Raw genomic sequence first — 13,278 nt, forward strand, 5'->3', positions numbered from 1 at the left:
TTTTGTTAATTATTAACAGGCCGAAACGTGCGGGACGCTAAGATGAGCTGCTTGAGATGAACTCTTTCTATAGGATGTACCCACGGCAGATTTTCTATCTTTCCTTCGTGGCTCTCGGAAGACGCGGTTTAATCATTTTTAGAATAAGGAGGGAAAACCTTGTGATTCACGTTCTTAAGCACTTAAAATCATTTTGTAAAGAAAAAATGTTTTTCTTACCGACTTTTTTTTGGTGAAAGAAATCTATGCTTTTCCCCTCCCCCTCAAAAAAACTTTTATGCTATTTCCTGCGTTTTATTAATCCTGTAAGAGTAAAACGACTCAAATAGCCTTTGTAGTCAAGACATTTTCTTTTCTTTCTTTTTTTTTTTTTTTTCCCTTTAAGTTATAAAATAGATTTTGCTATTTGGAAGATGTCAGTGCCAGTCTTTATCCATTTTATGTTGTATAATTTGTGTTGATTGGGGGGAGGGGTGAAAAGCTAAGATTATTTCCCCTCATGAACAGTAACCACCAAACAATAAGGAAAGTATGTTTTACTATTTTAATCTAATGTTGATGCTTCCCAAGGATTTTGCTTTCCTAGCTCCAGTACAAAGTTCGGTACTGTCCCTTACTAATATAATCATGAGAATCACACAACCACTAACATCCCCCAAAAGCTCTAGCCCACACATTTGTCTTGGAGTGACCTCTGGCTGCCATTAGATAATAGATTCATGGTAATGTGCTTTGAGAAAAGTAGCTCAGAAGTACTGGCAATGCAGTTTTTCTATAAGTGTGAGAGAGAGAGAAAGAAATAGAATGCATCTGGACAATTAGAATATTTCATTTCCAGTATCCTAACATCCTATGTTTTAATGGGATTATCTCGCTTTGGTGCAAATTTAAACTGAAGAAAAATAGTTTGTGGGAAAATGAGGAACGCTGTAAATGTTTCCATATCAGATTTAAGGGGAAGGAAACTGGCCCAGAATCATATTAAATACTTCCCTACTGCCTCTTATTTTTAATAGTTAAATTGGTTCCATATGTAAGAGTTTGTATAATTAGATTTTTCATGCAAAACAGAAGTACTCTTTATAATATAGCTTTTTGGTACATGTATGCATGTGGATGGAGGAGGAGAGAACAAGCGACCATAAAAGAGAAACATTCTCTTTGTTGGCTGATTACTTATGTTTTTTAAACATCATTAAATTGGGCCTTTTGAACTCACCAAAGAAGAAAATCCTTCCTCTGCGTTAGTTGTCAAATAAGTTTAGGCTTAAAATGGTTTCATGCTTAGAAGTAATAAATCTTCATTTAAGCAACTCTGGTCTCATCCTTCAGTTTTGTTTTTGTTTAATTAACAACAAAATTCCAATACCATTTGGATTGCTTCTTGGGCAAACAGAGAGAGCCAGCGATAATATTTATAATCAGGGGAGCACTTCTGCTCATCATAAAAGTGCATTGGCCAAATGTCAGGCAACAGCCGTGTGCTGAAAGGAAATGCAAGGGCTTCATCAGTTTCCGTAGATTATATACCCCTTTGCTTCATGAGTGCTCAGCCTATGCTCATGTAAATGGAGTTAGAGTGGAGAGAGGCTTACAGGGAATTTCTGTCCCATAATAGATTCTTCCCCCAGCACAATTCATGTGCAAATGAAAAACTTCACCTTACTGCTTTGAAAATATTTTGTGTTGGTGATTAGTAGTATTTCCAACTCACATAAATTTGATTTTATAGTTTTGAAAAACTTGGCCTTTCTTTTTACCCAGTGATATGTGAATTTTATCCCTGGTCTTCTTTCAAGCATCCCGTCAGTGGTATCCCTTAGCAGGGATTTTTGTCCCATTTTTGTGACCTTTGATGGGTAGGATGGGGAGAAGGGTGATGGCTGGATCTTGAAAAGAGAAAATCCAAAGGGCTGTGCCACCGGGCAGAGTTCATCGGGCAAGGAGGGGTCAGCTCTTTTAAAGACAAAGAGGATCTCTGAATCCATCTGTCCATGGGAGGAGGGGGGCGCTCAGACCCTCTATGAAGTAGAGAATATTTTTAAAGCACCCTTTTCTTGAGCAGCCTCTTGATTTTGTATATTTGAATCACAACACTTGAAATGCAAAGCAACATCATACTCGAGTAAACCACTTTGCTCTCAATTTGAATTGAATACCATGTAATTTCTTGATGCGGCCCAGTTATAAAATAATACGATTTCTAAATGGAAGTAGTCCGATAGAGGGATGGATGGATGGATGGATGGATGGATGGATGGATAGATAGATAGATAGATAGATAGATAGATAGATAGATAGATAGATAGATCGAATATGATTTATGTCTTAGGGGTTATTTTATAATTAGTAGAAAATTTAGTAAATATATGTTAATAGTTCTTACTGCACTCCTTTTTCTCTCACCTTTCCCTTCCAGCCAAGTGAATCACAATGAAATGGATGAGATCAGCAAGTAGATAATTGCAAAGCACCTGCAATAGCACCCAGCCATTTTGTAATTTGCTCAGTGTCGTCTAAGAAAATAATATTTACAAATGGCCATTTCCTGGGAGAAAGAGTTAACTAGATAGATGGATGGATCGATCTGCAGGGGTAGAGTTGGAGTTTGGTTTTCTTAAAATTCTCTTAAATTATTTTAGTCATCAATAAAACCCATTGCATGGAATAAATCTAAGTACTTCGTCATAGAAATGTTTTCTGATGCAGTCTAAATATTCATAGTGCTTATTAGTAAGAAATCAAGGCTGCTTTAATCTACATATTTAGTATTTCATAAGTATTAAAACCATAATTAGACTCAGAATCAGCAGCTACACCATGTGTATGTTTCTCTGCTTTAAAAAAAAAAAAAGATAATTTGGAAAGATCCACCAGTGACAGCACGTATGAACTGACATTTGATATTATGTGAAAGACCACGTATTGACCCTATGAGGAATGACTGACAAATTTTCCCTCTCCCCCATTTCTAGATCCTCCCCTGAGGATACCTCCCTTCCAGCTCAGCGTTTGAGTCATGGACTTAGAGATTCATAGTCAGAGCTTTTTGTATTTGTTAGTATGCATGCTTTTCTGTAAATTGTCGGAGCATTATGTCCAGAGATAAGAGGTCTAAATAGACCGATAATAGCATATATTATTAGCCCTTGGGCAAAATGCAAGAAAGTAGTTGAAAACTTTTATTTCTGGATTTTCTTTTTAAAGTGACATTGGGTAGCCTTCATCATATTATAAGGAGGTAATGTGATAATTTTAAAAATCTTTGCTCCTGTGAGTATGAAAAGCCATGTCCAACCTATTCCCTAGGTTTGCCAGTGATTTCATTTTTTGATTTTTATCTTATTGCCTCTGAAGTTTACTAGGCATTTCATAAATACATAGATGGATGAGCTAATCTATATTTGTTTTGTACTTTATGTTTTACAAACATTCTTATCTCATTTAATCCTCTGTGGAAAGTCACTGATACTCTCATGGTTTTTGGCTGAAGTGAAGCTCTTAGAGGTTATGTTGCTGTAGCCAAGCTCTTCCAGCTGATAAATGGTGAAGCAAGGACAGGAGTCCTAATTTCCACTATTTTCATGCTGCCTCCCCTAGAAGAAGCTGTGAAAATGTCCTGGATATAACTTTGCCTCTAGTTAGTGAAAATTATAACTCTGGCATTTATAAGAGAAAAAAATAGATTCGATTATGTAATGCTTTGCTGAGCCTAATATCTTTAAATTACTATTTAATAAAATCAATTTGGTACAAATGGGGTTATTCTTATTTGCTCATCATTAGCTCTCTTCATCCATGATTTTCATTAAGTCTGCTTGTTATAAGAGGATCTGGGTGAAATGTAAGCATTACCTTCCTGAAGAATACAGAATACTATGAAGTGCAGCTAACCTGTATAACCTACCTCCATTATGATAGAATTGAGCTAGAGATTTATCTGTATGTGTTCCACTTATCTTTAGGCAAAGGGAGCATTCACAAATGCATCTTCTAGTTTTAATATGCCTTTATGTAGAAAGCTGATGAAGCCTTGGGCTTGTGAGTGCTGTCCCGAGTGTTTCCATGACAGCGAAGGGGCATGATTGTGGACATACTCTTGAGAAATCTGTTGTCTTTTAGAAAATCACACGAGAGTAAAAGTTTCCAAGTAGATAGATCTGCAAAAGCTCATTTCTTGATGGGTGTTTACTTTTCTGCTGACTGGATTGAGATGTGTTTGTCTGAAAGCAAAGCAGTGTTCTTTCATAGAGTCTTGGGGAGAGAAGAAACCCGAGAAGTCACTCAGATACGTGTCCTACTGGCCTTTGGTTCTCCACATCATACCTGCCAAATGGTTGTCTGGTTATACTTGAACACCTTTTACGACGGGAAACTCACTATTGTTCGAGATAGCTTATTCCATCTCAAATTAGAAAATTCTTCTTATATCAAGCATAAGTCTCTTCTTTGTATTTTTAATCCCTTGATTCTGATCCTTTCTTTGGGGGCTGTGTAGACATATTTAATCCATCTTTCAAGTGAAAGATTGTCAGCTGTTTGAAGACTCCTAGTATGAAACACACACAGCTCTGACCTTCATCTTTGCTGACCCTCTCCGCTGCACTCCATCCTGTCAGTCTTCCCGCAATCTTGGTCAGTTTCTTTCTTCTTCACGCATACTTAAGTTTGTCTAGAACCTCTGGAGATTCTGTTGCCAAAAGTGGAACCCCAGCACTAGCTGTGGCATGATTGACTCAGCACTTAGCCTGCCACGTAGTAAAGAGTAAAGATTTTTAAATCTTGTTTTAAATTTTTAAAGATACATAGGCTAGGCTGTATCTTTAGGCCATCGCATGACCGGTCTGTGTGATATCATAATTTGTGAAAGTGGACTTTTGACCTATTTAGAAATGCTTTTAGGTGAACTGAAGTTGGCTGTTAAATATCTAGGAAAATCAAAGATATTCTAAAAGTAATTAATGGCACATGAGAAGCATTGGTGAGGTGTTTTCCTCCAAACTGGTGTCAGTTCTGAGATAAGGCTGCCCTCTAGTGGTTACTTATTCGCGGAAAGCCGAAAGCGATTATGGTGCCAGTGAATTTCCCATCAGGCTAGTGGAGGGGTCAAAGGTTGAAATTATGTTTTCACTTGCTGTGGGGCATTCTTCATCAGATTCCAAAGTGTAGTGCATTGTTTTAAATGGTTATTAGAAATGCAACTGTGTTGGGACGCCTGGGTGGCTCAGATGGCTAAGCGTCTGCCTTCGGCTCAGGTCATGATCCCAGGGTCCTGGGATCGAGCCCCATGTCAGGTTCCTTGCTCAGCAGGGAGCCTGCTTCTCCCTCTCCCTCTGCCTGCCTGTCTGCCTACTTGTGCTTTCTCTCTCCCCAATAAATAAATAAAATCTTAAAAAAAAAAAATGCAACTGTGGTGGAGATAACGAATTTCAAAAGTTTCCTTGTTTGATAGTAAGGGAAGTTTTAAAGCTGAATGACAAAATTCTGTTTGGCTCCATATTAAATTTTAGGATGTAAATGAGATTTGGTTTGTGAGTAAACAGTTATTACGACCTTAGTGGTAATCCTTGTAATTTTTAGTTTCAACCTTGATTCTATTCCCCGACCCTCAAGTAACATTTAAAAAGAGATTGTCATTTGATCTGCATTTTCCCTTTTTAAACCTAGAGCTATTTTTTTCTCCAAAAAAGATCAAACATTTAGAAAGAAATAAACTATTGTAGCTTTTTTTGTTAATAAAATAATTTTAAACATGGATGCAAAACTATTAACCACTTGATATATGAAGACTATGGTTAGATCATTTGGTTCATTTCAGTGTAAGCAATTTGCCCAAAATATAGAGTATATGTTACGTAGATTTTTAGAACATCATATAGAGTTTATGCTTTAAAAAACACTGCACAAAATAGAAATAAGAATACATTTCTGTAATTTTTAGGATAAATAGATAATACGAGTGAATTGCAGGCTCAGATTTCGGTGGCATATCAAGTGTGAAACAATCATAAAACAATCTAATTTCTGTGTTGGAATCAGAGAAATAAGTATTGATCCTTTAATATCATTTAAGGAAATGAGGCCTTGCAGAAGAATGAGAATACAGGTTTACATGAATTTTGCATTGCTCAAGAAGTCAAGGCTTCGGAGCCAAGTTGGAATAACTAGGATAATAATAATGACGGGTAATCACCGAGATTTTAAAGGATGACAGGCTCCCTTGTTCCTACTGGAAAGGTGACATTGCATCTTTATGTGAAAAACAAGGAGGGGGGTGGGATAAAAGCAAGAAGAACCTGCTGTTTAAACTTTTCCATCATAGAAATAAGATAGTGGTTCAGAAGTGAAGACTTGTGGTTAAGTTTCAGATCAGTTATTGAAGCAAACCGTTTTTTTAAACTACGCCACCCAGGAGTGTGATTCTTTCACCACATGACAAATACTCTCTTTTTCATAGAATGTTATTTTCATTTTTCAGTTGCTGGGGCTCCCCCCCTTCTTTTATTTGTTTATTTCATGTCAAATCTTGTGCAGAACACGGCATAAATAAATAAATTTGTTTCAGCAAATTCTTATTAAGTGCGTCCTGTGTGCTGGGTTATACAGGGGCCACCTCTGTGCTATTATAGAGCTGAGACACCTGCCCCCCAGTTGTGTCTCTTAAGCCGTGAATTAGCGTCTAAAAAATGCACTGAGAGATTGGCAGCCACACTTAGCCAGAGACGGCTGCTTTAAAACCGTTGTTCTTATAGGTTTGCAGCTTCCGTGAGCGAGATGCCATTTAAAATAAGGGAGAAGTTGCAACACACACAATGAAATGGTACTGTAATTGGATAAAGCCAATCATTATACTTATGTGCGAACAGGATTTCCTTCCAAATAAGCCAGAGTTTAGTTCTAAAACCCTGCCTCAAGTAGGGGTTCTGAAACTTGAGAGTACAACTCATAACCCAGAGAGCCTGTTCAAAAGGGAGATTCGTAGGTCCCAGCCGGAGAGAGCCTGATTCTCTCCATTTGGTCCTCGTGGCCCACAGTCAACTGGGAAGCATTTAAAAAGTGAACCCTCATTCTCCATCACCACCTGCCTGGATCCTGCTTCCGATAGTCTGGGGTGAGACCAAGGAATTTGAATTTGTCAAAGCTCTTCTGGTGACTGAGGATCTGGCAAGTTTGGGAAGCATTGCTCTGGTCTTTGGTGTGGAGAGTGGAGCTCAGAAAGGTAAATGGTATTAGCATAAGCGTGAGCCTTCCCTTCAGTCCACGGAATCTCCTTTCAGGCTGGAAGAGATGCCCAACATGAGCAATTTCTGCCATTATTTGGATGTTATTAACACACTTGACATAATCTTCTGATTATTTTGGTCTTTCTCTACTAGCGTGTGGAAGGAAGTGGGCATACTCCAAATCTGTTACCCCAAGTGGCCCAAACAGGCAGGACACCCTGAGACTTTGGTGTGGGAGGTGCCGGTGATACTTCCCAAACACTGCCTTTTCTGCATCAATCCTCCTGGGGAGCTCTGGCCTTCCGGCATTTAGTGAGCCCCAGGGGCTGGCTCTTGCCACCATTTTGACCACCCAGTGGGGGTAGGCTGGGGATTGTGCCGTAGGAGTCGAGACCAACTCCAGGGAAAACAGTGATGTTTTTTCTATGTTGCTTTTGTCCGCAACAAAGTAAAGGTTCTAGCCCTGGCAGTCTCATCAGTGCTTCCTATTTACAAGTATTTCTCAGGCCCGGCGCACCTTTCAGGTCTGCCCAGTTCCAGGCACTGGAGGTAGCTGAGTATGAATGAGGCAAGCACAACACTGCCTTCACACAGCTTCGATTCTAGTCTGGTGAAACTGAGAAAAACAGAACTGCTCTGGTTGATGGAGAAGGCAGCCCACCCCCTTCCACACCACAACTCCAGACCCCTCTTTCTTTGGAAAATGGTGGTGCGATATCCCATTATTGTGGCAGGTATGATGCTGTGGATTGTAGAAGCCGCAGTGAACACAGTGGGCTTTGTCTCCGGCCTTGGTGAGTGTACATTCGGGGGGGAAGAGCTAGATAATACCTAAGTAAACACATAAATGAACTAGATAAGAACAGGTAGTGACAACAGCTAGGCTAACAGGCAAACAGTGTGATGGCTTAGAAATGTGTATGGCCTCCTGGATGAATGTCTGGGAACACAGTCCAAGAATTTTTTCCAACTGATAGTGAACGTTCGGCCGTAGACTCAGGAGGGTGCATAGAGGTCATCTGGTCCCTTAGTTCTCAACCTTGTCTGCACATTGGACTGTCTAGAGAGCTTTTTAAAGATACTCAAGCCCAGCCTGCACTCCTAGAGGCTCTGATTTTATTGGTTTGAGGTGGGACTCAAGTACTGTTAATTTTTTAAGCTGCCCGTCTGACTCGGATTGAGAAACCCCTGAAGTTCAACACCCTGACTTTACACACGAGTCATTGGTCCCCAGTGCAGGGAAACAGCATTGGATGGCAGAAACCACCCCCCTTCATGTTGGGTGGGGGAAGATGTGGGTTCTCCTCTCACATCTACTACTCAAATAATTGTCAGGTTACCTCAGTTGCTCGCTTCCCCCATTTGTTAAGTTCGAGAGACTTGATAGCCATCAAGGTCTTTTCCAGATCTCCCATTTGATGAAATGTTTCTATTCAAACAGAAAGATGATCTAGTTTCTTGTTCAAGACTTGGAGGAAACAGATGAATGCCTTCTAGTGTCCTTATTCCCTGTCTCAACCCTTAATTGCTGTAGGTGCCTCAATCAGCTAATCCATTCATTTCAAAAGTGAAAATTTAAGGTAGAAAAAGATGATTACTTTTAGCCAATGATTTAAATAAATTTAAGAACAAGCAAGCTTTCATTAATATTAATAATAAATATGTCCAGACTTAGTTCTGGTAAATTACAGAAATCCCTTATTTATCAAATTCTATTTCAAAGCCTTTTCCATTTTTGATGGTTGAGTTAAAACCAAGGAGGTTAGGGGCAGGGAGGTTGCATAAAGATGGAAACCCTGGAATCATCTTAACCATTGCATACCACAGTAATTGTATTCCTTACCAAGTATTCTAGGCCAGAAACCCAACAAAATTGAGTCTCTCCTAATATATTGTTTGCAGCTTATTAGCAAGCAGAAACAGTATCTCCTATGTTGCCAGCTTACAAAAGGAAAATAACAGAACTCAGCTCTGTCATGAAAAATAAAGTCATTGTACTTCCTCATTAGAGATCCAGTATCTCTAAGAACTTGGATTTCATTGAAACATTTATTCAGAAAGGTAGCAGTTCATTATAAACTGGGCTGGTGTGATGTAAGCACCTTAACTTTATTTCCTTTTTGTGTGGAATGTCCCAGTGGGGTTTGATAATATTCAGCAGTTCCAGAAGTGATAAAGGAGCTTGAAAAGTAAATCTGATGGGAGCTGGTAAATGAAATTAGAGCCGTGTCTTTTTCAACGGAGAATTTTAAAGATGAGCATATTGCCTATTTTGTGTGTATATATTTAAGGAACTGTACACACGTTGTATACAAAGCCATATGTTTGCCTCAGACGTTAAATTATGAAAAATCATCTTCTAGCTTACATTGCATCCGCAACAGCAAGCAGCTTCTGAAAATGGTTTAATAAAATAATTGGTTTGGCAGAAGTCTATTTCACATCAGTATTTCTGTCACAAGCAAAATCATGTAGAACAGAAGTGTTTTGTTTCCACCATTGCAGAGAAACAAAGTTGTTTAAGATGAGTTAAGATGTCTCGAAGTTTTGGCCGACTTTCTGAGCCTCCTGCTGCTACTGCATTCAGAATCCCTTTTAACGTGGCTTGGAAGTTTCTCTGTGATTTCAATGGCTGCTTAGGGGAAATACTGGCTAACGTACTCATTTTGACTTGTTAAGATGGCTTGAGCGTTTTCAGAATGTTTTCATTTGCTAGAAATATGTTTTGTGCTCAGGCTTCTCTTGTTGAAGAAGGTTGGTTACCAGCCATCTGATGATGCCTCAGGGTGTTTACAGAAAATGTGGGTGCCGTAGTTATTTGAGCATAGCCCTCCCCCGACAAAGATAGTGTGGTAATCAGGAATGTGAAAACATGTATTTAAGGACTGATGCTTGTAAAAAGGGGTGCCGTAAAGAAACATGGTTGTTCAGATGTAAGAAATGACTGACAGCTCTCCTTGTAGGCATGCTAGTAACAATAAAGTCTAGAAGTTCAACATCAAAGCCATCACAGCTTACTCCACCAGTGACTTGCACATCAAAGACGAAGTGCAAGACAAAGGAAGTGCACTGAGGTATGTTTCTGCCTCATAGCCAGATGCTCAGGGGGAGCTCCCATAGCTCCTTTCACGAATGCAAAGTGATTTTTGCAGATCAGCGTCTTCATTTCAGAAGTGACCAGGAATATAGAAAAAGCAGGGCAAATGAGTGTCATAATTGCTCCCCATCACTTTAAGATTGGGTAGGAAAGATTCATCGCACAGGAGATTGGTCTCTCTGATTTCCTTAAGTAACGAATTCTGTAGCAGTGTGGGCAGCTCTGAATTCACCTAATAGAATACAGGCAATTATTCACAAAATAAGAGAGTACAAATTGGATACATTTCAAGTTGGTGGTTTAGAATTATTCTTGAGAACATTAAACTGGACCTAAGTTTGTGGAGTTATGCCTTTCTCTCTCTCTTGTTTGCTTTTTATTTTTTTTAAATTAACCTTGTGGGTGGATGTCTGCTGAATCAGGTGTGCATTACTTAACAGGTGTGTGTGATAATGAAATTTGGACCTGTTAAACCGGCTCTTAATTAATCACCAGATCTGTACCTCAGTTCTATAAATTGAATGGCTTCTACTCCAGAATGAAAAATGCCAAAAGTAGAACAGGAAGAAGAGTCTAGATATGACCCCCCCCCTTAATATTAAATTGAAAATAAAATTAACCATGCAAGTATTATGGGTGATTTGAAATAATGTGCCTTTTTTTTTTTTTGCTTGCCTTTGAAATTTGAGGTTCTTTTATAGTTCATCTTCAGTAATTTACTCATTTTTAAATGCTATTGAAAAATAGTAGTGCTCTGTGTAGTCATTAATAAATACAAAGCAGCTCTCTCAAGGCTCTGGGGAGACCTAATAAACACAACTGTGTTACTAATTGATGCTATACTGAGCTGACAAAAGTAGTGCATCGGTAAACAGAAGTTAGAAAGCAAAAAGTTAAAGAACTATAGGGGATTATGTAGACATCAAGGGTTGGAAATTATAATAAGGCCTCTTTAGGGGAGCATTAATTTGCATGTGGCTGAATTAGGACACCCAATTATTTCTGAGGACACTACTAAGAGCTCATCCGAAATACCCCTGAAGTGGTGATAGGGTTCGGGAGGGTTGGGTGTTACATGGGATAGAGGGGGGACCGAGCAGGTCATATTTCCTATAACTCAAGATAGTTTTCCCAATAGCTTGGTGGAGCAGCTTTCCTTGTTAGGGAGGAAAATGCTGATGAAATCAAGAGTACTGCAATTTCTTTGTTCTATATACACAATTTATGTTGAATTGCCACAATGGAATTTTTTTTTAAGCAGGGAGGGCAGGAGGGTGGAGACAGAAATAAACCTTTTAAATCTTCTTTATGTGAAGCCCACAAGGACATAAGTACTGAGCAGATTAGAGAGTGGATTTATACCGTCAGTATCCTCTGTGGCAGTGGTCCTCAGCGTGGGATCCAGGCACCCCTGGGGGCCCCGAGGCCCTTTGAAGGGTTACAAGAGATAAAAAACAATCTGTATAATAACACTGAGATATTATTTGCCCTTTTCACTGTACCGACCATTTGGCATGAATAGTGCCAAAGCCTTGGGGGGTAAAACTGGCACCTTTGCAGGAATCAAGGCAGGGACACCAACCTGTACAAGTCATCATCGTATTTGCTATTACTGCGGACTTGCTGTTAACAAAACAGTGCCAGGTTCATTTGAGAATGTCCTTGATGAAGCAGTAAAGATTATTAAGTGTATTAAATTTCAACCCTCAAGTACAAGTCTTTTTAATATTCTTTATAACAAAATGGGAAGTACACATAAAGCGCTTCTGCTACGTACTGAAGGAGGATGTTTGGGGGGGGAGGGGGAAAGCACTGGGCCATTGTTAGAGTTAATAGCTGAACTAGCTGCTTTTTGAATGGAATGCCTTTTACTTACTAGAACGACTGACTAGCTATTCAGACTTAGGTATAGGTCATATATTTTCTCAAAAATGAACCAAGTGAGCCTGTCACTTCAAGAAAAATAGCTGGCAGTATTTATTGCCAATAAGCTCAAGCTTTTAGGCAAATAGAATTTTGGAATACTTGTATCCAACACCATGCATGTGGCTGCTTCTCAATATTTAAAGACGTTCCTGATGATGTAGGTGGTGATATTAATAAATGTGGTTGCTTGATATAATCTCATTTAGTAATGAAATATGGCAACATCTGGAAGAACTACATAACTCCGTGAACTAATAGTTTCGAAGTGACCAATGCATGGGTAGAAGATTCATTCAAAGTACAAAATAAGCTTTGCCCAGTGGCAGTATTGTAGCCAATGAGGTTTATCTGAGGCGCGATTATTGCTAATTGAAAACTTTTCCCAAAGTACAAAATATACCAATCTATTTGAATTTAACAGAGTACAAAAAATAACGAGAGGGTTTCAGGTTTCATATTCCAACTAACTTTAAGAAACCACCATTCGGGGAGTTTTGGTGTAATATCAAAGAAGGCTATCCAAAATTATCTGATAAGGCTATAAAATAACCCTCCTCCAGCTACGTGTCTGTGTGAGGCCAGATTTTTTTCATGTACTTCAACCAAAAGAACACAACAGACAGAATGCAGAAGCAGGTATGAGTCCACCTGTCTTCTATAATCTAGAGATTAAAGAGATGTGCAAAAATGTAAAAAGAATGGCATTCTTCGGATTAACCATTTTGGGGAAAACATATTTATCATAAAAATACTTTGTGTTAATCTGTAATGAGTTTATTACTATTATTTTTAAGAACTATAAGTAAATATTTTTACATTTTCTCAGTTTTAATTTTTTATACGGTCATTACTGATGCATTACCCACATAAACAAAAGCTCTTTGGGACTTTTAAATACATAAAGGGATCTAGATGCCAGACACCAAAAAGTTGGAGAACCAAAAAAGAAATGGGGGGGGATGCCTGGGTGGCTCTGTCGGGTAAGCAGCCGACTCTTGATTTTGGGTCAGGTCATGATTTCAGGGTTGTGAG

General features: G+C 38.9%; 1 protein-coding gene and 1 pseudogene across 2 annotated transcripts in view; both read left to right on the top strand.

The window, feature by feature from the left end:
- Positions 1 to 13,278, top strand: part of RORA (RAR related orphan receptor A) — a 717,927-nt gene that overhangs the window by 618,377 nt on the left and 86,272 nt on the right. The gene's annotated exons all lie outside the window — the stretch shown is intronic.
- Positions 12,555 to 12,679, top strand: LOC123862798 (U4 spliceosomal RNA; annotated as a pseudogene).

The sequence above is a fragment of the Mirounga angustirostris genome, unplaced genomic scaffold (genome assembly GCF_029215605.1).
Source record: "Mirounga angustirostris isolate CCGP_5_RB_7025 unplaced genomic scaffold, mMirAng1.0.hap1 SCAF_9, whole genome shotgun sequence".
Lineage (NCBI taxonomy): Eukaryota > Metazoa > Chordata > Mammalia > Carnivora > Phocidae > Mirounga > Mirounga angustirostris.